Source organism: Lissotriton helveticus, chromosome 10, assembly GCF_964261635.1.
Source record: "Lissotriton helveticus chromosome 10, aLisHel1.1, whole genome shotgun sequence".
NCBI lineage: Eukaryota > Metazoa > Chordata > Amphibia > Caudata > Salamandridae > Lissotriton > Lissotriton helveticus.
In genome coordinates, this window is record NC_136071.1 from 507833542 (window position 1) to 507858684 (window position 25143).

The window sequence follows — 25143 nt, forward strand, 5'->3', positions numbered from 1 at the left end:
GAAGACCCACCCCCCGCGACGCCCCACGCCGTTATTTGCTGGGTGGCAACTTACTAGACATCACTTTCGTGTCATCTAGATTTCAGCGCGTTCTGCTGCCTTGGAACTATTCGCACAACAGTTTGCTACTGATGACCCGCCCCACGCCGGAAATCTGGACGTTGTGCTGCGTTGGGACTATTCGCACAGCCGACCGCTACTTCGTTGTTTTTCCCTAAAAATGTTTATATGTTATTACTATTTTTGTTTTCTTGTATATATTTATAAATTATTAAAGTTTTATAATCTTACTACTTTGTCGGAGTGCTATATATTTTTAATGTGACACATAATTGTAAAAACTTTGATGTACAAAGAGTCATCCCTGGAATCTTCCGCTTCACGCTCGGTCCCCTCCCCAATCACAATACAGGATGGTTTTCAGATAATAGCAACGCTTCTGCTGTGACGGATCTCATCGAGTGTGGGCCTTGATCTACTATAACTCCTTTGAAGAGGGGTGAATCTTTACAGCTGTGGCCATAAACTACATCTGCAGGGCTAGCTGATACCCTAGGACCAGCCTGGACAATCGGACACAGAGGAAAAGGAGTGTCAGAGGGTGCAGTAGTGAATAGGGCGAAAGGGAGGTGTCGGGCGGGCACAGGGTGTGATTCTCAGGAAAGAGCAGCGCAGATGGGGGGAGGTTTATTACCCATGCATAAGACAGAGAGCGGGGGTGACCACTGCCTGGGGGAGATGCTTGCGAGGGTGGGGAGCCATGCTAAGGATCGACAGCGTGCACAGAGTGGGTCTGGTCAAGGCATCTAAAATGGCTGCCGTGCACGACAAAAGTGTGGCATTTGAAAAAAGACAAGATGGCGCAGACAATGTTTTTCAACACTTCCTGATTTCCTTCGAATCGAACGTTAACAGACGTTGGGGCATATTACCAAAGTTAAGCGATATTTATCCCTAACGATGCATTGCAAAGATTTTTTTACCGTCAGAAATTATCGCAGATAAACCTTGCTATTATCAAAGTTTATCGCAAATACGATAAAAACCGACCGCAATGCATTAATATCGCTGAAAACTCAGCGATATTCATGCATTACCGAGCTAATCCTCTTAGCCATGTTATCCACCTCCCATAGGATAACATGGCTAAGAACTGCTCAGGGCAGCTGTTACTTTTTGGAGATATTCGCGCTTATCTCGAATATTTCCAAAAGTTGATAATAGGAGATAGCGATGTTAGCGACTGTTTCCAGTCGCTAACATCTTGGCATGCCCACTTTGCATGTCATTAGTGATAAATATCACTCACATGCAAAGTGGGGCCCAAGATGGTCGCTATCTCCTACTAGCCGTCGCTAACTGGTGTTAGCAACAGCTAGGTAATACAGATATAATTTTATCTCCGCGAAGCGGAGCGCTGTTACAGATATATATCTTGTTTTTGAACGTTAATTTCTCAAAATGCACTGAAGCACATATATTGAGACCTAGCAAAGGCACATCGGGCTACCAGTCCCTAATATTTTACCAAGTTTCGTGCAAATCCATTCAGCCGTTCGATTATTATTATTATTTATTTTTTTTGCCCCGCGGGGCCCTTTTAAAACCTCCACATCAAACCTAGGGGATCAGCGAGGATCTACTATGCCCCCTTATGGTCATTTGCCCCTTCGCTTTGGCCTCCTCTTGTCTCTCGATCCTACCGAGAGACAAGATGGCGGCCGCTACGGACTGTTTGGAATGTTTACAGACACCGGAGAGCCAATCAGCTTCGCTTCGCAAAGCTCCGTAACGCGAAAAGTACGCGAAGCGGTGCGCTGTTACAGATATATATCTTTTTTTGAACGTTAATTTCTCAAAATCCACTGAAGCACATATATTGAGACCTAGCAAAGGCACATCGGGCTACCAGTCCCTACAATTTTGCCAAGTTTCGTGCAAATCCATTCAGCCGTAAGATTATTATTATAATTTTTTTTTTTTGCCCCGCGGGGCCCTTTTAAAACCTCCACATCAAACCTAGGGGGTCAGCGAGGATCTACTATTCCCCCTTATGGTCATTTGCCCCTTCGCTTTGGCCTCCTCTTGTCTCTCGATCCTACCGAGAGACAAGATGGCGGCCACTACGGACTGTTTGCGGCCACTACGGACTGTTTGGAATGTTGACAGACGCCGGAGAACCAATCAGCTTCGCTTCACAAAGCTCCGTTGCGCGAAAAGTACGCGTCCTAGGCCGCTGCCCGGTCCGCGCTTACAGATATATATCTTTTTTTAAACGTTAATTTCTCAAAATCCACTGGAGCACATATATTGAGACCTACAAAAGGCACATCGGGCTACCAGTCCCTACAATTTTGCCAAGTTTCGTGCAAATCCATTCAGCCGTTCGGGCTAAAAGTGAGGCCAACCGCCCTATGGAAATTAACATGGGAAAAACGCGTTTTGGGACCCCCCTTTTTTCTCGGCCCCCCCTTGACGAACCCCCCCCAAATTTTCAAAGGCTGCTCAGAAACAAAATGTGCCATTTTCCTGAAAATTTCAGCCAATTCCGTCCACAAACGGCAAAGTTATTAGACATAGAATTTTCAAAAATCCCATAGAGAAAAAATCCTAACTATATATACCTACTGGCGACCGCCAGTAGGTAATATATATATATATTACCTACTGGCGATATCCAGTAGGTATATATAGTTAGGATTGTTTTCCATAGGGAAATCGCAACATTCTATTGGGAATAACTTTGGCGCCGGTTGAGGAATCTTCCTGACATTTTCCTTAACTTTGCCTCGCGGCGCTTCGCTCCTTCCCTGAAAGTTTAGGGGGGATTCGTCAAGCGGGGGCCGAGATAAAAGGGGGGTCTCAAAACGTGTTTTCCCCATGTTAATTTCCATAGGGCGGTTGGACTCACTTTTAGCCCGAACGGCTGAATGGATTTCCATCAAACTTGGCAAAATTGTAGGGACTGGTACCCCGATGTGCCTTTGCTATGTCTCAAGATATGTGCTCCAGTGGTTTTTATGAAAATTAACTTTGAAAAAATATATATTGGGCTACATTGGGCTATATATATGTTAGAGCCCAAATGTAGCCCAATGTAGCCCAATGTAGCCCAAAGATGGCCACCAGAGACAAAAAAAACAAATGTAGCCCAAATATCAGCCAGATGTAGCCCAACTATAGCCCAATGACAGAATGTCCCAGAGTGTTCTAAAGAACAACTAGAGCGCTGACAGTCTTACTTATGACAAAAGTATGGCACACCTGAAGTCATCTTGATTGGAATAAAGTGTTAACACTTAAAACATTTAATTTGCAATGGAACAAAATGAGGGGGTTCATTTTGCCATGGAAATTATGATTAGTGCTGAAGAAAGAAAAATTATGGCACATTTTGAGTGACTTCTCAAATCCTCTGATATTTCACTAAAAAAACTTCTGATATGCAGTCTCCCAAGATGGCCACCAGAGACAAAAGAGCCCAAATGTAGCCCAAATATCAGCCAGATGTAGCCCAACTATAGCCCAATGACAGAATGTCCCAGAGTGTTCTAAAGAACAACTAGAACACTAACAGTCTTACTTATGACAAAAGTATGGCACACCTGAAGTCATCTTGATTGGAATAAAGTGGTAACACTTAATACATTTAATTTGAAAAGGAACAAAATGAGGGGTTTCATTTTGCCATAGAAATATTATATATATATATATATTCACTGAAAAAACCATAGGTTACACACAAGTTATAGTTAGGAATTAGCATTTAAAAAACCTTTGAAATTCACTGAAAAAACCATAGGTTTCACACCAGTTATAGTTATTGCACGTCTGCAATGCACTGCTGATGACGTCACATATTACATCACTCATGAGTGATGTCACTGACCATGTCATGAGTGATGTAATATGTGACGTCATCAGCAGTGCATTGCACGCGCAAGTTATAGTGAGTCCAACTAACTATAACGTGGGAATTTCAATGGTTTTATGAGAGTAAAATTTCCAGCTGACTATAACTGGTGTGAAACCTATAGTTTTTTCAGTGAATTTAATAGGTTTTTTAAATGCTAATTCCTAACTATAACTGGTGTGAAACCTATGGTTTTTTCAGTGAATTTCATAGGTTTTTTAAATGCTAATTCCTAACTATAACTGGTGTGAAACCTATGGTTTTTTCAGTGAATATATATAAAATGTATTATATCCTTTTTTCTATTTGAGAGGAACCGCCAAACCTCCCCCTTTTAATTTACTCCTAAACTGCCTTTACTACTACTCATCCCTAAATCCTACAATTACTCGTACCACTCTTTATTACTACCCACTTCTAGGCCCTACAATTACCCTTATCACCCCTAAAGTCCAAGATTACCCTTACCACCCTTTACCACTACCCACCCCCAAATCCTCAATTTACCCTTTCCACCTATTAACACTAGCCACCCACACCCTAAAATTACTGTTATCACCCTTCAACACTACCCACTGCTAAACCCTAAAATCACCCAAACCACCCTTAACCTCTACCCACATCTAAATCCTAAAATTACTCTTACCACCCCTAAACCCCTGAATTTCCCTTACAACCCTGTATCTCTACCCATCCCTAAACCTTAATATTACCCATACCAACTGTTACCACTACCAACAACTAAGCCCTAAAATTACCCTTACCACTCTTTACTACTACCCACCCCTAAATCCTAAAATTACCCTTTCCACCCTTAAGTCCTCATATTACCCTAACTACCCTTTACCACAACCCACCCCATAACCCTACAAGTATTTGACCACCTCTAAACCCTAAACTTACCTATTCCACCCTCTGGCACTACTCACATCTAAGCCCTAAAATTACCCTTACCAACATTTACCACTACCCACCCATAAACCTTAAAATTACCCTTACCACCCTTAAACTCTAACATTACTCTTACCATCCTTTACCACTACCCAACCATAAACCCTAAAATTACCCTTACCACTTCAAAACTTTAATATTACCCTTTCATCCCTTTACCACTACCCACACCTAATCCCTAAAATTACCTTTACCATTCTTTACTTCTACACACCCCTAAACCCTAATAATAACCTCACCACCCCTCTACTCTAACATTACCCATACCACTCTCTAGCACCACAGACTCGAAACCCTAAAGTTACCCTTACCACTACTCACCCCTAAACCCTAAATTTACACTTACCACCCAAAATCCATAAAAATACCACTACCACCCATTACCACAACCCACTCCTAAACCATAAAGATACCCTTATCACCCCAAAACCCTAACATTACCCTTACCACTCTTTATCACTATGCACCCCTACACACTAAAATTACCCTTACCTCCCCAAACCCTAAAATTACTCTAACCACCCTTTACCACTATCAAAACACCAAAATTGCCCTTACCACCCTTTACCACTACCCACTCCCAAGCCCTTAAAGTACTCTTACCCCTATTTACTCGACTCACCCCTAAACCGTAAATTTACCCTTACCATTCTTTTATACTACCCGCCCCAAACCCTAAAATTACCCTACAACCTTTTAACACTACCCACTGCTAAACCCTGAAATTACCCTAACCACCCTTTACGACTATCCACCCTTAAACCCTAAAATTACTCTAACCACCCTATACCCTAATATTATTCTTACCACCCTTTACAATGACCCACACCTAATCCTTAAAATTACCCTTACCGCCCTTTAAAACTACCCATTCCTAAAACCTATAATAACTTATCTTATCAATACTTACCATCTATGGTAAAGGCATGAGTGGTAAAGACAAAAACCTTACTTTTTTAGTGAAGGCATGCATTGTAAAGACTGCATGGTAAAGGTACTGTGTGGTAAAGGCAGCATAGTAAAGGCTGTTTCCCCACTGGCATCAGTCAACCAGCTCTCACAGGATCCACTAATGTTGCCAATAGCGACTATAATTCTCCACCACTACAGCCAAGTGGTCATGGCATAATCCCAAGCCAATCAGATATTTTTGTCACCAGTGGTAGGGAAGGAGAAGCAAAAAGATGCCACAGTTTCACTCCAGTGACTTCATACATCATACAACGTTCACATAATCACTTAGACCTGACAGTGAGATGCTGTACTGCACAGGCTCGCTCCATCCTCTCAATCAATCAGTGGTGGAGCCCACATTAATGGCCCCTAAACCTTAACTTCGACCAGCTAATTCAAAAAAACACATAATCAAGAAAGAGTAACACAAGGCACTAATGGGCAGTAATGATCTCCATCAGGCATTTTGGGGGAATAATAATGGTGACACAGCTGAATGAGTTCACCTCTGTCTGCTTCATTTCACTAAACCCCTCACCCAGTTTTAATAGTTTCAGAAGGAAACATGGAGACCTGCTTTCCATCCAGAGTGTTCTCTGCCTCGGTAAAGACTGGGAGACCCTAGACAGCGCCCCCATTGGGTTTTTGCTCTTCTCGGTTAGACGCAATGGTCAGGAGAAGAGAGGGGAGTGATAGGCTAGCTACCTGACGAAGCATAGGTTGTGCTTCCTTTTTCATCTTGAAAGATGGGACCCATCACATGAAAGTGTAGCTGATTGGATGAGAATAAATATTATATCAAGTGCTGGTATGGAAGGCGCCCATACTGAATGTACGCCTCATCACAGAGAAACAGTGGCCATGGAAAAGAGACAGGAAACACAGCCATATTTAACTACTGAAACCAGGTTGGCCATTCACATCAATAGAACAATTCAGGACACCCAACCTAGGAGGTGGGAGCACACACCCTGGAAAGGGTAGGCATACAAAGGCTTTCAGCCAGGCATACTCTTTTTTGGTCATCTGTAGTCAGAGAGGGGAATGTGTTCTGTTGAGCTGCTCTTTTGTATTCATGGCACCTTCTTCGTGCTGTGGATGCTGAAGACTGATGTGCACTAGGGAATAACTGGATGCTCACATGTCTGGTTTAGGACAGCTGCTAAAGCACCCCATTCAATTGGAAGATCTGGGGCCATATTATACATATGGTGCAAATTCCTTGATTGCGCCGGGTGCACCTTCTAAAACGTGCTCCTGGTGCAATCAAGGGAAAAACTCTGTTTTAGAGTAAATACCCTGCCCTGGGGGCACTCGCACTGCAAAACAGTGGAGCTGCTTGAAAGGGAACCTTTCATTGATTTATTTAACATTTAAAAAAATTATAAATGAGTTTTTTTATAACTGTTTAGGTGTCTATGAGAAATGCAATCCTACAAAAGCTTGAGTTTGTTTAGTATTATTTATAGTCTCAGAACTGTTTGGGAAAAATGTAAGTAACGCTTTCAAATCCTTCTTACCAAGGTATTTTTTCCCCTAACAAAATATGGAATCGTTTACAGTTATAACTTTTAGGAACATATGGTCTTATTCCAATATTGCTCTAGGGCAGTAGAGGCATGTACTCTTCCACCTAATTGCACTACAGTCCGCATATTTAGAGATCTTTGCCATGCAGACTGGGATCTCTTTACCTTCAGCAGAGACATAGCTGTAGAGGCTACGCTAAAGGCTCTGAAGCTTGACTATGAAAGTGGCATATTTAAAGTGCCTGTACAGCAAACGTTGTTTGTTGATCAAAAACAAACTCCCAAAGGGATGCTGTGTCTGATGGCCCAATGGCAGTTGGGCCAGTCCAAGGTTTCAGCCAGCACAGTAAGTTGAGGCTCCATCAACTGAAACATGATGGTTTGACCAACTCTAAATAGAGCTGGTGATTAGGGTCTTTGGCATGCAGGGACTCTACCACATTTGTAGTGGAGTACCATCTCTGCCAAACTCTAAATAGGCTCCATTTTTTTGAATTCCATGTTTCCCCAAAATATTTTTTTTTAATGTTACTTTCTAATTGCTAAACAGTAGAAATCCAAGATATTGATGTGGCAATACCATAAGTGATGTGGCAAAGTGCTGTGATTCAGTATTCAGTTTTCATTGATTGTGAATGAAATGAAGATGCTGGAAGGAGAACTTAAAGTCCCCCACCTTACTGTACTTACCGATCTCACAGAATAAGGGCCCAATTCTGATGTCCTTCGGAAGGCCTCCGAATCGGATTTGGCTTTTCCAGATCCGAATCGTAGCCCTTGTTTCCGACCAAATTACACACAGGTCCGAACAACCGAGTACAATGCAAAGATCACGTACGCGTCAACCGAATCATTTCTGGAACCCGAACCTGTCTGTATGACTTGTTTGTCTCAGCGAGGTGAAACGGCTGTTGGAATCGTACTCCGGGAGGCCGCAGCAGGCCCCACTTCACGCGGGGCCCTCCGAATCTGTCACAGGGTGTGCCCATGGGTCCAACCCATCCAGGCATGCACAGTGTGGCTGGCACCATGAGGTGTCCGCCACAGGGTGTACGCATTTCTCCACCCACCCGGTTTGCTATGGGAGCCGGTGTATGCGTCTGTACACAGGTTCCCAAGGAGGTCAATGGGAGTCAGAGAGAACTGAGTCCGTAAGCATACTGCTGCATTGTACTCGCTCGTTTGGACTCCCACAGCACCTTTCACTTGGACAGCCCTCCGGATCCTAGTCATACAGAGGGCTTTCCTAGCGTGATCGGAATCAGGCCCTAAGATAGAGTGGCGCAAATGAGAAAGTATTTTGTTGTGTGGTGTTATTTTCAATTATATGCTTTCTGCTCCAAATTGATAGTGGTACAACTAAAAAGATAATTTAGCCTGTGGATCATTGTTTTTTAAATAGAGCTGGACATATCATCCCACTGAAAAGTAAAAGCAAGTTAGGCATTAGGAATGAACAATTAACTTGCAAATGCTCTCAAATGAAATCCATTCAATGAAAATTTGACAACACATAAGTGTTATGGCAATCCTGAAAAACAGACAGAAAATGTTCCTATTTGGTGAGTCAATAAGACCAGGCCTTGTTATTAAAAATAGGACTTTATGCCTTGAAGCATCATTAGGGAGTGAAATTCAGTTGACATTGGCTTGGACATATCTTGCAATCTACCTCTAGTTGTTAGTGCACAATATTACCCACTAATCACTAGAGTCTAAGTAGTCTAGATGACTATATTCAGCAGGAACTTTGCACGTTACCTACTTTAATGACTCAACATGTTATATATTGTGTATGCTACAGATTTATCACATCTGCCTGTATGTTTCTATGTAAATTATTCTGCTATCACTGTGATTCTGGTTCACGCTATTCAAAAATAAAAACAATAAATAAATGGGAGATGACTGTATTGTCTGACTATTCTGCCATTTGTAGGTACATTCTAAAGGATGTATATGTGAGTCTGTTAGACTTGGCTTTTTCAGCTGGTTTATCCCCAGCCTTTTTGCTTTTTGGCCTCCTGTTTCTGATCTGTTGTTGGTTTTATGACTCTGGGCATTTTACCACTGCTAATCAATGCCAAAGTGCATAGACTATCTGTGTAAATTGTTATTATGGATTGGTGTTTCCATTATTGGCTTGCTTGACTTACTACAAAGTCCCTAGTACAGCGCACTGTGTGCCCAGGGCCTATAAGTCAAATGATGCTAGTGGGCCGGCAGGATTGATTGTGCCACCCACACAAGCAGCCTTTCAAAGGGTTCTAAGATCTGCCACTGCAGTGTCTACGTGCAGTCTCTACTGCCATTTCGACCTGGTAAGTGCACCCACTTGCCAGGCCCTAACCTTCCCATTTCATACATGTAAGACACCCCTAAGGTAGTCCCAAAGTACCCCTGTGGGCAGGGTGCAGTGTATGTGAAGGGTAGGACATGTACTGATGTGGGTGACATGTCATGATAGTGAAATACAGTGTATTTCGTTTTTCACAACTGAAAGGCTATCTGTCCCATAGTATAGAATGGTAGTTTGTTATTAACATCTTATAACTTCCCATTGGGAGAAGTTAGAAAGATGGAGTTTAGTATGACTGAACTCAGAATATAAAAATGCTTCTTTTAGTAAAGGTGATTTTACTATTATGTGTTTGAAAATACCACTTTTCGAAAGTGGGAATTTTCTTGTTCAGCCATCCTGTGTGCCTCTGCTGGTTTGTGGATTGACTGTCTGGCTTTGGAGTGACTGATTGGTGCTCTTAAGTCAGGGCGAAACTGGGCAACCTGAGCGATTGTCAGTGGTTAGACTTATTGTAGGTATTCTCCTATCATCTTTTGTGTGTTTGATGTACCACCCTTGTTTGTCAAGGGTATGCCGAGACTTGGGTCCCTTGCACACTGTGCCACTAGAACCAAGCTACACCAACTAATGATCCCCAGTCAGGGTAAAACCAGTCCTGGGTTGCTTGGGTTCTGATTCAGAGAGGGCCTAGCTTGGCAGTTCTGGTCAGACTGTCCTACTGGAGCATTCTCAAGACTGATTTGCATATGGATGGGTCTAAGGTGGCATGGTGAGCAAAAGAACGATGGGCTGGAATGCTACCCTGCGCGATTGCCAGTGGTTCAATTTATAGTAAACATCCTCCCATCACCTTCGGTATGTATGTTCTAGTGCAAAAATACCAAGGTTACTGCACAATTTATGTCACATAACATAACGCACACATAACATAACAAAACATATGCAAATGACTGGGTGCCTTAGGTTTGAGCACTAAATAAACCCTTTAATCATTCTAAATCATTGACTGCATAGATGCTGCTTCGACTTGTTTGCAGACAGACGCTCATATTTTGCCCAACATATCAACATTTTCAAAATGGGGTTATCGTGCCTTCGTCCTACAATATATCCTGTCCTGGTTCCTGTCAATCGTTCATTTTTGTGAGCCACTGACATGCAGGTTTACTGCCACTACTATGAGGGACAAGAGTACACAACTACTGGAACTGTAAATGAGTTCAAAACAATAGGGCACAAACACAGAACAATTTGATATTTTGCCCACAAATGGGGGCAATCCCTGAAAAGAAAGGACATTTGCAAGCCTATTCATCACAAATGTTTGTTCTCAATTGGAAACAGGAACAGCAACTGCTGTAAAACTATCAGCTGGTGGCATGCTCAAAGCTAAGCCCAACTAAAATAAGATTTAAAAAAACACAGGTGGAATCCGGGGAAACTGCATGAGCTGCCAATACCTTCGTTTGTTGAGGGACATAATTAAAGTAGGCCTTGGCATTCGGTAGCCAAAGCTATGATGTCAGGTCTTGAACACCCTGCACCATTCCTCCACACGTCTTTCCTTGCGCCTTCCACTGCCCATCAGGGCGGTGAATGGGGAATTAGCTGCGGCTCTATTCGGACCTCTTAATTAGCTATTCTTGTGGCTCTTCCCGAGCAGGGGGGGGCTGGAGCCCCAGCGCTGCCCCCGCTGTGCCCTGGCCCCTCTCCTGGAGCAGGCCACAAAGGGCCCAGCGGGCCGTGCCAGAGGAGGACGTGGCGACGCCAAGGCCTGTCCGAGACTGTTTCCCACCTCCCAGAGGAAGTCTTTTCTCTGCTCCTGCCGCCGGAGCCCGCCGCGTTAATTGGGCTGAAAATTCAATCAAAGCCATCGCCCCGCCGAGGGAAGGGAGTGGGGGCCAAGTGGGGCAAAGCATGAGGAAAGCGAGAGAGACGAGACCGCTAATGAAGGCCTACCACCGCCTCGGGTCTCGAGTGCCCTTCGAGAGGGGCGACGGAAACGGGCGAGGAGGTGCAACCCTGAAGAGCGCACGGGGCTCCTTGAAGCAGGGTCAAGGCAGATACAGCGGAGAAAACAGCAAATGAGAAGATGGGACGAAAAAATGCAAAAGCGATAGCAATAAGATCCCCAAGAACGAAGATTTAGGGAAGTCAAAGCAATAGGTAAATGTAGGATCCTATCCGTAATTTGGAATGGTTAATTATTGACATGTATTGTGGGTGTCAAGGGGGAAACTAAGTGACGTTTTCTGTACAGGCTTCCTAACGTGTACAAATGACCCATAGATCTTCGATGTTGAAGCCATTTGTTCTTCTGCAGAACTCACAGATAGATAGATAGATATTGTAAGTAATTGGCTTATTGGTTAAAAGGAGTTGACGCCCTTCTTAGCAACAACCACAGCTCTTGCCATGTTAAACCACAAAAAGTCAAAATATTAACTGGTGCTTAAACCTCTGGTAGCTTGGCACAAAGCAGTCAGGCTTAGGTGTAAAGCTTTCGTGCAGCACACAAAAAGTAATAAAGTAACATCACATGCACGAAAACTACTGAACCAATTTAGAAATGTATAGCAAATTGCAATAAGATAAGTGATACCAGAATGAAAAAAATCCAATCAGTAAAATCGGGGATATTCATTTTTAAGATTTTTACTTAAAATAGCACCTAAAAGCACAAGGTGCCACCTGCAGTCAGACCTGGGGAAAGTCATAAGTTTAGGGCGATCACGATGGTGAACAGGATGGATACAGAGACCAGGTAAGTCTTAATCAAAAGTTACCTTATAAGTCTGCCTCAAAAAGTTTGTTCACGGTGGAGGAAGCTGTAAGGTGGAGACTTTCAGTACGCAGAGAGGGTCGAGCATTGTGGGTGGTTGTTGCTGTAGCTCAAAGATCCCGTGACCATTGGAGCTTTATGTTGGCAGTTGTCGCGGGCTGTCAGGCTGTAGTGAAAAGTGCAGTTCTCGCGTTGCCAGTCACAGGCTGTCACTGTCGGCGTGAAGAGCAGGGGGGTCATTATGATGTCGGGCGGATTTCCTCCGCCAGGCTGGCGGTGGCTACCGCCAGCCTGGCGGAGGTAATCCGCCCGACATCATCAGCCCAATTCCGCCCCGCCAGATTTGGATGGCGGGAGGGACCGCGGCGGTGTGAAACACCACCGCCTGTTTTCCGCCCCGGTCGCCTAGCGGCCGGGGCGGAAAACCAGTAACATGGTGGCGGTGTCTTTTAGACAGCGCCCACCATATTACAATGGGCTTTGCACAATGCATTTCCGTGGCGGCAATGCTGCCACGGAAAGACATGCGGAGACTCCCTGCGGGGGCCCCTTGCGGGCCCCCTGGGAGTCCGTGGCTTGGGGGGGTGCACATGGGGGGTACCTATCGTACCCCCCCGCATTTCAAAGTGCAACATGGCAGGCACCGCACGGTGCCTGTCATGTTGCGCTTTGAAAAGCACAATGTGCACTTTTACCATTGCGGCGGGCGGAGATTCCTGCTCCGCCCGCCGCAATGGTAAACATACAGGAGGATGCGCCTGCCTGTGTGGCGGGCGCATCCTAATGCCATTGTCGGGACCCCCGCACTGTTAGCGCCCACCCGCCATCCTAATGGACCCCCTGGTCTCTCCAGAGTGTTGTGTTGGTGGTTGTCGCCGGCAGTAGAATTTCAGTGCCAATGAGCCTGTTTGCGGTTGCAAGGAGGCCACATTTAAGGATTGCCCATCCTGTTCACACCTAAGCCCCTTTTGCCTCACTGTAAGCAATATGCAAAACCTATGAGCAGAGCTATTCAAAGTAATGTGACCCAGGACACTGACAGAAGCCACCACAGTTGTTTTGGATACAAAATGCAAACTTTCAAAAAGTGGCTTGTTCAAAATTGTAATTTCAAATCTGACTTCAACACTAAAGAGGATTTTAAATTACAGTTAATTTTAGTGTAAACAACATATCCTTACCTGCTCCCAACTGAAAGGTAGAAGGTATTAAATGTAATAAGGAGACCAATTGTTAGTCAATGGGAGAGCTAGACCTTGCAATAGTGAAAACTTACTATAGACATTTTCACCGCTAGGACATCTAAAACTTAGATACTTTTTAAATACAACACATCCTATCCTATGAGCCTATAGGGTCTACCTTTTGGTGACTTATAAGCAGGGCTTTAAGTGGGATGAAAAAAAGGGGGGTCTCTCAAAGGGGCGTGGCCAGTGTAATTAGGGGCGTGGCTTTAACAAACTTACGCTAAAAATCGGTGATTAGCATAGTGTGCCGCCCGACTTGTATTTTTCTGTTTCAGATATGTGAGACAACAAGTAACATCATACCTACAACAAGTCAGGACTATTGGCTTTGTCAGTGGTTATTAGTTGCATAAGATAAATAAGCTGCAACTATGGCTTGTTACAAATAATATTGAAAAAGCTTCCAATTGAAGCTCTGGTGACCCTACCATAATGTTGCTGCTCTTGCGTTTCAAAAAAGAAGGGAAATCCAGAAAGAAAATGACTCTAAAGGATTTCCCTCCCCCCACAACGCTCACCTGGCATGACGTCATGCCGTAACTTCTCCACTAGTGAGAAGTGAGCAGTGTGGGCAGCACACATCAATGTGCTTGCTGTCTCGAAATGGGTCTCGATCGGGCTGTTTCGCGCCCTGGCACTTTTTTCTGGACTGCAGTTACAGCAAACTGCTGTCACTGCAGTCCGGAAAAAAACGGACCGCCTATGCCAGGGCTCAAAACAGAGCCCGATAGAGACCCATTTCGAGGCCCCCTTTAAAAAAGTGCCGGTGCTCAAACCCCTTGAGACCCGGCCCACTTAAAGCCCTGCTTATAAGTATTAAAAAGGAAGGTTTAGGCCTGGTAACAGTTTTATGTTTGAGAAACCACAAACAGGAGCAGGAGAACAGGAAACTGGCCTCACTTGGATCAGTTAAGAAAGCCCTCACTCACCACCTAGTGGTGATATGCTTCATCATTGGGCCCCACTAAAGAGGCCATGTGCCTCTTTAGTGTGCTTCGACGCCAGAATTACTGCGGAGCAGGTTTTGTGAGTTCGGGCGTGCAGTGAACTTAAATTATATTGTAGTGAGGGAATTAAAAAGATGTCTTTAGTGTATCAAAAATTATTTATTATCAGATCACTAGGACATACATTTAAAATTAGGTGTAGGAAAGTAGTCCACAAATAATTGTGTGGTTGTTTCCAGGATTAATTATTTATCAGTCAACATGTTTCTGCCTTTGAAACGGTGTAAGGTTACCAGGCATTCATCAGGACGTAGAAAAAGTGTGCTAAACCCTGGCGGTATGGGCACGCTAAGGCCCACCCTTACCTAGGGACGTGAAGAGTGAAAATTAGTGAAAAAAGTGCAAAAAAGGGGAGAGAGTTCTCTTCCCAATTACTCCTGGTTTAGGAGGCTTCAGCACTTATACGGTGTGTTCACGGTACACCATGGGTCATGGGAGGGGGGTGGAAGCGTATTTGGCACACCGCCCTTGACGCTAGGCACCATCTGTGTACCTGCAGAACCCTCAGAACCGGACCCCGACTACTTTCCTACACCTAATTTTAAATGTATGTCCTAGTGATCTGATAATAAATAATTTTTGATACACTAAAGACATCTTTTTAATTCCCTCACTACAATATAATTTAAGTTCACTGCACGCCCAAACTCACAAAACCTGCTCTGCAGTAATTCTGGCGTTGAAGCACACTAAAGAGGCACTCAGCCTCTTTAGTGGGGCCCAATGATGAAGCATGTCACCACTAGGTGGTGAGTGAGGGCTTTCTTAACTGATCCAAGTGAGGCCAGTTTCCTGTTCTCCTGCTCCTGTTTGTGGTTTCTCAAACACCAGAGAACACTCTTTTGTTGTTTACATAGACTTAACCTGGGAACAAGAGTGTTCCTTAACTCTCCTACCTCTCTTCTTGTTGGTATATAACAGTTTTATGTTGCCATGTTGAAATGGCAGTTTACGGTTGCACACACAAGCTGCAGTGGTAGGCCTGAGATGTGTTTTACAGTGCAGCTTTAGAGGGTGGCACAGTGAGTGTTGATGCCAACTAGCAACATTTAATTTACAGGCCCTGGGTCCTGTTAGTGCCATTTACTAGGAACCTAAAAGTCAATTAAATGGGCCAATTAATTATAATCCAAATGTACTATGTTTGAAGGAGAGAGCACAAGCACTTTAGCAGTGATTGTCAGTGGTGAAGTGCACAGAGCCCTAAAGCCATCAAAAGGAAATTCAGCAAACAGGAGGGGTGAAGCCAGAGAGGTTTGGGGGAATACCACACCAAGGATGTCAGATCTAGCATATATATATAAGGGGGGTAGAATGGCCTCTAACAAGTACCCTCTAACCTAAGGTGGTCTCCTCCACCAGCAGCCCATCCCACGTATCTTATTAGTGCTCATCGAGCATTTCACATCATATTTTACCTTCTTAGGTAGAGCACTGGATAATTCCCTCAAACTTTCTGCGATCAATAATCACATTCCAGGCGTGATCGGACTATCGTGTCTCTAATTTCTCTCAATTCGTGCTGCAGAAAAACCTATGAGTTACCAAAGATGTCAGACAAATAAGTCTTGTCCACTCGAACGAATACATGCACAACGTCAGCCAATTTAATTTACGCTGGTTTCAGATAAAAACAAAAACTACCTTAGATATCCAGGTTAGAAATGATGCACACCATCGTGAGACTCTACGAGAGAGGGTTACAGCAGGGCGAGGATCCAGATTGTAGGTATGCGTCTCAAAAAATCTGTGAAAACGAGTCACGTGTAAATATTTGAAAACAGAATTGCTAGGTATCGGCATAAGGAAAGGGCGAACAGTAATCTTTATAAATCTTCGTCGCTTCAGGTAACTTTGTCGTTTTTCAGAAAAAAGGATAATATTCGTCCATCAAAACCAGGAACATAGCCACAATGTAACACTCTACTTAATGGTAATAGGTCAAACGTTTAGGACTAGAAACGCTACACGGTCATCACATATGTATACAGCGAACCAAACATCAAGGTACGGAGTAACATAATCACGTGCTTACCAAGAGTATTTAGACATAAATATTTCATCTCCCGGTGTCAAAGTTACTCTGTTCAGGATGATTTCATTTTGTGACCCGATGGTTGAGGTCTAGGGTTCACAGGTTTCACAATATCGTCTATGGAAACGAAAAAAACACATAAAGCTAAACTCGAGAGTAGACTTCTTTTTTAGCTTGAAAAAGACATTGATAAAAAACCTCTGCGCCTCGCCTCGCTAGCCAGGGAAGAAAAGTTTAGTGGTAAATCAGAACCTGAGTCCTACAACACGGGCCCAGAGAATCAAGCTGGTTTCCTCGGGAGGGAGGAGGAGGAGGGGCCGGGGATTGCTCGTGAGCCTTCAGCTCGAGGGCGCTTAAGCTTTTCCAAACAAGTAAAGATGGAACTTCGACAAAACTCGAACAAAAGCGTTCAAGAATGAAATCAAGGAGAGATAATTCCTTAAGGGCAGAGACAACCTTAGGACAGACAATATAGCATATATCCCCGCTGCATATCTGAAGTTCGCGTAGTAAGACTCCCTCTTTTTTTTATAAAACTCACCTTCAAGTACGAACGAATGCAGATGGTGCGGGCTCGAGCCTAACCCCGTCTTCTCTCAAAGAGAAAAGCCGGTAGTGAATGCCAATTTTAAAAGGCAGATTGGCCACACCTTCCCAGGCGGTCCACCTGTTGGTAAATGGTCACATGGCCCATGTGCGCAATCAGCTCAGGGCTGGATCAGTAACCGTGCGAATCAGCCATAGGCTCGGGGCTGAATCAGTGAAACGTAAAGATTCAGTTTCAAATTTCTTTCATGCGGCATAGTTTAGACACGATCGACCCAAGAAGGCTCTTGGGTCGAGAGAAATGATCGAGAGGTCGGCGGAAGTTCGTATAACACGCATCTGTAGGCATGGAGTGGTAAGCTGATAGAGGGGTGTTAGGAAATTACTCACACCCCAAAACAAGTCACATTATATATTTGTTAAGATCCGTCCCTTCAGGTTTCTCCCCTTACATAGGAGGGTATAAGGACCCAAAGAGTATAAAAAATATATACCGCATTTTTATCCTTTTACCTAGATAGAAAGAAATTCTAGCCCCCATGTAGAGGGCGGAGATGACGAAAGAAGAAGGGAAAAATCAATTCAAGCAGCTTACAGAATCGCATTCTCCCATGGGCATTGGTCATTAAGCCCTGATTTGACGGAGTCCAAGAGAAAGATGCAGAATACCTCTCTGTTTTTCCTGACATTGGTGCCATCCTTGCCCGGCACATCACGGATTTTCTCAAGGATGGTCCATTTGAGGTCCCTTTCCACGTGTTTTGCTGTTATCCAGTGAGATACCAGTGGAGCCCCACTTTTGGCATTCCGGATATTCGATTTGTGCTCGCCTATCATTGTGCGGCACTCTTGCCCTGTCTCTCCTACATAGGGAGACCCACACGGACATATGATCACGTAGATGATATTCGATGAGCGGCAATTGCTTAAACTGCTCAATTTGATGTAGCTATTCCCAATAGTGATGTTGCTACCAGTAATGGCGTGGTCGCAAGCATGGCAGTTTCCACAACGATGTTTGCCCTCTATCGGGGGTAGGCCAAAAACTCCAGTCTGTTTTAATTTTCCATCAGTGATCACTTTCCCGCATACCAAATGGTTGCGGAGATTCTTATTGCGTCTAAACGCAAATATGGGTTTCTCGATGGATTCCACCTGATTGTTGGAATTCAGGATGTGCCAAGCTGAGTTCACTGCTTGTCTAAGTTTGTTGTTGGCACTGGAGTGTTTGGTAATACATACCAGTCGTTGTACATTAGCTCGATGCTGGTCTTGAAACATGCTGTCTCTGTTGAAGTATCTTGCCAGTTTGAATGAATCTCTAATGAGGCGACGTGGGTATCCCCGTTTCAATAATTTAGACTTGAGGGCATCAGATTGCTGGAGAAAATCTCCTAACCTAGAACAATTCCTTCTCAGTCTGAGAAATTGACTAAACGGGATTGAATCTTTCTGGCACCGGGGATAAAAACATCCCGTACTAAAGCAATGTGTTTTTTGCAGTGGGTTTCGTATATAGAGACATAAAGAGAGTACCTTCCTCATGTCTGACCCACACATCAAGAAACTCTACTTTGTCCCTGCTTACGTTGGCTGTAAAACGAAGATTAGAGTCCGCAGAATTAATCCAGGTGACAAATTCGTCCAGGAGGGCCTGGTCACCGCTACAGATGAAGAAAATATCATCCATGAAGCGGGACCAGGCCCGCACATTCTCAAAGAAGGGAGCCACCTCATTATATATGTTCATTTCCTCGAAATGACCCATATATAAGCATGCTATGCTTGGAGCACATGCCGCCCCCATACTTACTCCCTTCACTTGGTGGAAGTATTGTTTATCGAACTCAAAGTAGTTCTCTTCCAACACAATTTTCAGGAAGTCCAAAATGACTGTGAAATTGGGGAGGTCAGTCTGTCTGTTCAGTATCTCCTCAAGGACAGTCAGCGCCCCTTCTTGGGGGATATTAGAATATAAGGATTCTAAATCCATCGTCACAAGTATCTCGGTTTCAGGGTCAAAAGATATTTTCTCTATTTTAGAGATAAAGTGACCCGTGTCCCTGATATATGACCTGAGCTTACAAACTAGAGGTTTCAAAAAGGTGTCGATGTATTTAGACAAGGGTTCTATGGCTGACCCAATGGTCGACACAATAGGACGCATCGGTGGGTCAGCACAGTCCTTGTGTACCTTAGGGAGACCATAGATAATCGGCATCCTGGTATAAGAGGGACTCAAATATTCAGCTTCATCTGTACAGATTAGACCATCGTCTACAGCAGATGTCACCAAATCTAAGATTCGTTGTTTCAGAACCTGTTCGGGGCATCTCATAATGCGATGGTAGTGCATATCAGAGGACAAAAGAGTGTTCATTTTATTAATATAGGTGCTTGTCTTAAATACCGCGATACCCCCGCCTTTATCACAAGGCTTGATGGTAAGTTTGTGGTTTTCACCTAATTCCTTAAGGGCCAAACTCTCATCCCTCTGAAGATTGAAACCAGGATGAGGGACATATTTCAATAGTTTGTCAAGTTTCTTAATCACCACCCTCTCAAACACTCCCACTTCGGGACAAAGGACATCTAAGCTGGGGGTAAAATTAGAAGGGGGTTTCATACCGGAGGCATTGTCAGATTCCTCAAGGACAGGTCTGGAGGAAAATAATTTTTTCAGTCGAACCTTCCAGAAGAACGCATGGATGTCCTTCATTATTTCAAACCGATTAAGGCTCACTACAGGGACAAAAGATAGGCCGTGAGATAAGAGAGCCATGGAATCCTCTGATATCTGACTTTCAGATAGATTAAATACAGGAATATCCTTTACCTTCTCCAATATTGTGTATTCCGGGTCTGGATATATCTCTGAGGACGTCCCTGGCCTTGGCCTTGATGAAAATTCGGTGCTTGAAATGTCCGATTCCATGATCTGGAGTTGCCTCTGCGGTTGGATAAAAAATGATTCTGACCATTAGATCTATCAAATGAATCAGGACGTTGATGGAATCCTCCATTGTAGTTAGGATCACTATTTGTCACACCCTCCCCATCAGAGTCCGTGGTATCAGAGAAGGTTTGAACTCTCCTATTTCCACCTCTGGGGTATCCCTGATAACTATCTCCATTGTCGGCATTGGTGTAATATTGAGGTGATAGATAGGGATATGCCCTCTCTTGTGAAAATAGCCTAACATCTTTTTTAAATTTGTCCAACTTTCGTTTCAGCAGATACTCCGCAAACGAATCAATCTCCAAACTGATCTCCTCTAGTTTTTGTTTGCTCAGATCTACTTGATTTTCTTTCTTTAATTTCTCCTCAAGTTCATCGATCTCTTTCGCTAGAGTGGCCAAAACCTCAGGGCAGTCTCTATAATCAACATCATATAGTCGCGCGAGCACCTATTAGATGTCAGTGCCCATATCTCTAGAAAATGGCGTAGCTCCACGAACAACCCAGGGATATTTCTCACTCTAAGGCCAATTGGAATAGTGCCTGCTTTGAGGTAATCAAGCATAAATTTAGCGTGCGCCTCAGTACGAATCGCTTTCTTTTTGAGGTTCAAAAGTTTATTCCATTCGCCCTCAATTCCTTTAGGAAAGATAAAACGACTGTCAGCGCCTTCCGTAGCACCAATCATTCGGGCGAAGTCATCGTCTGTAAACCCGAAGGTCTTGATCCTCTCCATCTTTTCAGTAAGTGGGGAAAAAAAGAAGAAAAAAAGAAAAAAAGAGAAAGGTCTAGTTATGGTCAATTAATTACAATCAATCTCACTCACACTTTACAAAAGGAATATATTGTCCAACACACTTTCCACATTCAAATCACAGGTATGGTCATGGGTTCCACTTAACGGGTAGCAGACAAGCACACACCCCACAGCACAAGGCTGGGTAAAGTATCCAATACAAGAGGGGCCGCCCAAGGAACTGATATATGGCAGACAGGCAGGGGAAAATCAGAACAACAATCACAAAAATATCTGCCAAACAAAATAAGACTATGGCTCACTCAGAGTCCATCAAATATATTAAGCAAAGTTGAGCTCACAGTATTCAGAAACCAAAACACAGATTCAGCCAAGTAGTAGTCTTAGATATAGTCTTTTTATTTATTATTTTGTTTATTTTTTATATATTTAAACTTTTGATAAATGTTTTCATCTTATACCTTTAGAAAATTACACTTAAAAACAGAGATATACAATAAACACTATATTTTCATAAGGTCTATAAAACAACCCCTTATACCCCACACTCTATACATTCAAGATTCACTCATTCAGTCTACATTCGCCTAAATCCACACACTTCACATTCATACACCCTCCTCTAGATGATTCCCGAGTGAAAAATGGACTTGATCCTGTAGAGTCTTCTCAGTGCAGAGCTGAAGACCCCAGTTGGTAGAAACAGGACAAGGATAAACAACGCCAACGCGCGTTTCGGTGCCCGGCCATATCTACTGCCGCACCTTCATCAGGGCATTCATGAGAGGACAGTGGGGGGAGGGGCAAATCATTAATACACAACAGCCAATCTGTAATGGACAAGATTACAACACATTACGACATGGACTACATTAAAAAATGCATTAACACATCATACTAGTGCAAGGTTTCATTGCAAAAACAAATATTCATTTCTTTTTCTCCCATTTTTTGTTGACATTTTCGTCCATTCCAACTATAAGATGTAGACGAGGTTACTAATTCCTCGTATATCTATAACAGTTTCTACATGTCCATTTGGTCATAGAAGAAGTGAGCTCAACATTTGCACAGAAAGATAAAAGTCAATAGATTAATAGAAAACAACCCGTGGAACCCACTCATTCCCACACACCTCATATCATTCAACATTCGTTTAGTTTATTTTTTCATTTTTTCTTTCTTTCAAGACCCATCTTACCTATTTAAAGCTAGTACACCCAGAGTGAACAGAAGGGGGGTAGAATGGCCTCTAACAAGTACCCTCTAAGCTAAGGTGGTCTCCTCCACCAGCAGCCCATCCCACGTATCTTATTAGTGCTCATCGAGCATTTCACATCATATTTTACCTTCTTAGGTAGAGCACTGGATAATTCCCTCAAACTTTCTGCGATCAATAATTCACATTCCAGGCGTGATCGGACTATCGTGTCTCTAATTTCTCTCAATTCGTGCTGCAGAAAAACCTATGAGTGACCAAAGATGTCAGACAAATAAGTCTTGTCCACTCACACGAATACATGCACAACGTCAGCCAATTTAATTTAGGCTGGTTTCAGATAAAAACAAAAACTACCTTAGATATCCAGGTAAGAAATGATGCACACCATCATGAGACTCTATGAGAGAGGGTTACAGCAGGGCGAGGATCCAGATTGTAGGTATGCGTCTCAAAAAATCTGTGAAAATGAGTCACGTGTAAATATTTGAAAACAGAATTGTTAGGTATCGGCATAAGGAAAGGGCGAACAGTAATCTTTATAAATCTTCGTCGCTTCAGGTAACTTTGTCGTTTTTCAGAAAAAAGGATAATATTCGTCCATCAAAACCAGGAACATAGCCACAATGTAACATCAAGGTACGGAGTAACATAATCACGTGCTTACCAAGAGTATTTAGACATAATTATTTCATCTCCCGGTGTCAAAGTTACTCTGTTCAGGATGATTTCATTTTGTGACCCGATGGCTGAGGTCAAGGGTTCACAGGTTTCACAATATCGTCTATGGAAACGAAAAAAAACACATAAAGCTAAACTCGAGAGTAGACTTCTTTTTTAGATCGAAAAAGACATTGATAAAAAACCTCTGCGCCTCGCCTCGCTAGCCAGGGAAGAAAAGTTTAGTTGTAAATCAGAACCTGAGTCCTACAACACTAGCCCAGAGAATCAAGCTGCTTTCCTCGGGAATGCAGATGGTGCGGGCTCGAGCCTAACCCCGTCTTCTCTTAAAGAGAAAAGCCAGTAGTGAACTGCCGATTTTAAAAGGTAGATTGGCCACACCTTCCCGGGCGGTCCACCTGTTGGTAAATGGTCACATGGCCCATGTGCGCAATCAGCTCAGGGCTGGATCAGTAACCGTGCGAATCAGCCATAGGCTCGGGGCTGAATCGGTGAAACGTAAAGATTCAGTTTCAAATTTCTTTCATGCGGCATAGTTTAGACACGATCGACCCAAGAAGGCTCTTGGCTCTTGGGTCGAGAGAAATGATCGAGAGGTCGGCCGAAGTTCGTTTAACACGCATCTGTAGGCATGGGACTTCTTGGGTCGATCGTGTCTAAACTATGCCGCATGAAAGAATTTTGAAACTGAATCTTTACGTTTCACTGATTCAGCCCCGAGCCTATGGCTGATTCGCACGGTTACTGATCCAGCCCTGAGCTGATTGCGCACATGGGCCATGTGACCATTTACCAACAGGTGAACCGCCCGGGAAGGTGTGGCCAATCTGCCTTTTAAAATCGGCAGTTCACTACCGGCTTATCTCTTTGAGAGAAGACGGGGTTAGGCTCGAGCCCGCACCATCTGCATTCGTTCGTACTTGAAGGTGAGTTTTATAAAAAAAAGAGGGAGTCTTACTACGCGAACTTCAGATATGCAGCGGGGATATATGCTATATTGTCTGTCCTAAGGTTGTCTCTGCCCTTAAGGAATTATATCTCCTTGATTTCATTCTTGAACGCTTTTGTTCGAGTTTTGTCAAAGTTCCATCTTTACTTGTTTGGAAAAGCATAAGCGCCCTCGAGCTGAAGGCTCACGAGCAATCCCCGGCCCCTCCTCCTCCTCCCTCCCGAGGAAACCAGCTTGATTCTCTGGGCCCGTGTTGTAGGACTCAGGTTCTGATTTACAACTAAACTTTTCTTCCCTGGCTAGCGAGCCGAGGCGCAGAGGTTTTTTATCAATGTCTTTTTCGAGCTAAAAAAGAAGTCTACTCTCGAGTTTAGCTTTATGTGTTTTTTTTGTTTCCATAGACGATATTGTGAAACCTGTGAACCCTTGACCTCAGCCATCGGGTCACAAAATGAAATCATCCTGAACAGAGTAACTTTGACACCGGGAGATGAAATATTTATGTCTAAATACTCTTGGTAAGCACGTGATTATGTTACTCCGTACCTTGCTGTTTGGTTCGCTGTATACATATGTGATGACCGTGTAGCGTTTCTAGTCATAAACGTTTGACCTATTACCATTAAGTAGAGTGTTACATTGTGGCTATGTTCCTGGTTTTGATGGACGAATATTATCCTTTTTTCTGAAAAACGACAAAGTTACCTGAAGCGACGAAGATTTATAAAGATTACTGTTCGCCCTTTCCTTATGCCGATACCTAGCAATTCTGTTTTCAAATATTTACACGTGACTCGTTTTCACAGATTTTTTGAGACGCATACCTACAATCTGGATCCTCGCCCTGCTGTAACCCTCTCTCGTAGAGTCTCACGATGGTGTGCATAATTTCTTACCTGGATATCTAAGGTAGTTTTTGTTTTTATCTGAAACCAGCGTAAATTAAATTGGCTGACGTTGTGCATGTATTCGTGCGAGTGGACAAGACTTATTTGTCTGACATCTTTGGTCACTCATAGGTTTTTCTGCAGCACGAATTGAGAGAAATTAGAGACACGATAGTCCGATCACGCCTGGAATGTGATTATTGATCGCAGAAAGTTTGAGGGAATTATCCAGTGCTCTACCTAAGAAGGTAAAATATGATGTGAAATGCTCGATGAGCACTAATAAGATACGTGGGATGGGCTGCTGGTGGAGGAGACCACCTTAGGTTAGAGGGTACTTGTTAGAGGCCATTCTACCCCCCTTCTGTTCACTCTGGGTTTACTAGCTTTAAATAGGTAAGATGGGTCTTGAAAGAAAGAAAAAA

General features: G+C 43.5%; 1 long non-coding RNA gene across 1 annotated transcript in view; it reads left to right on the forward strand.

Annotated features, from left to right (window-relative positions):
* LOC144785360 (uncharacterized) overlaps positions 1 to 25143 on the forward strand; it is a 284873-nt gene that overhangs the window by 259257 nt on the left and 473 nt on the right. The gene's annotated exons all lie outside the window — the stretch shown is intronic.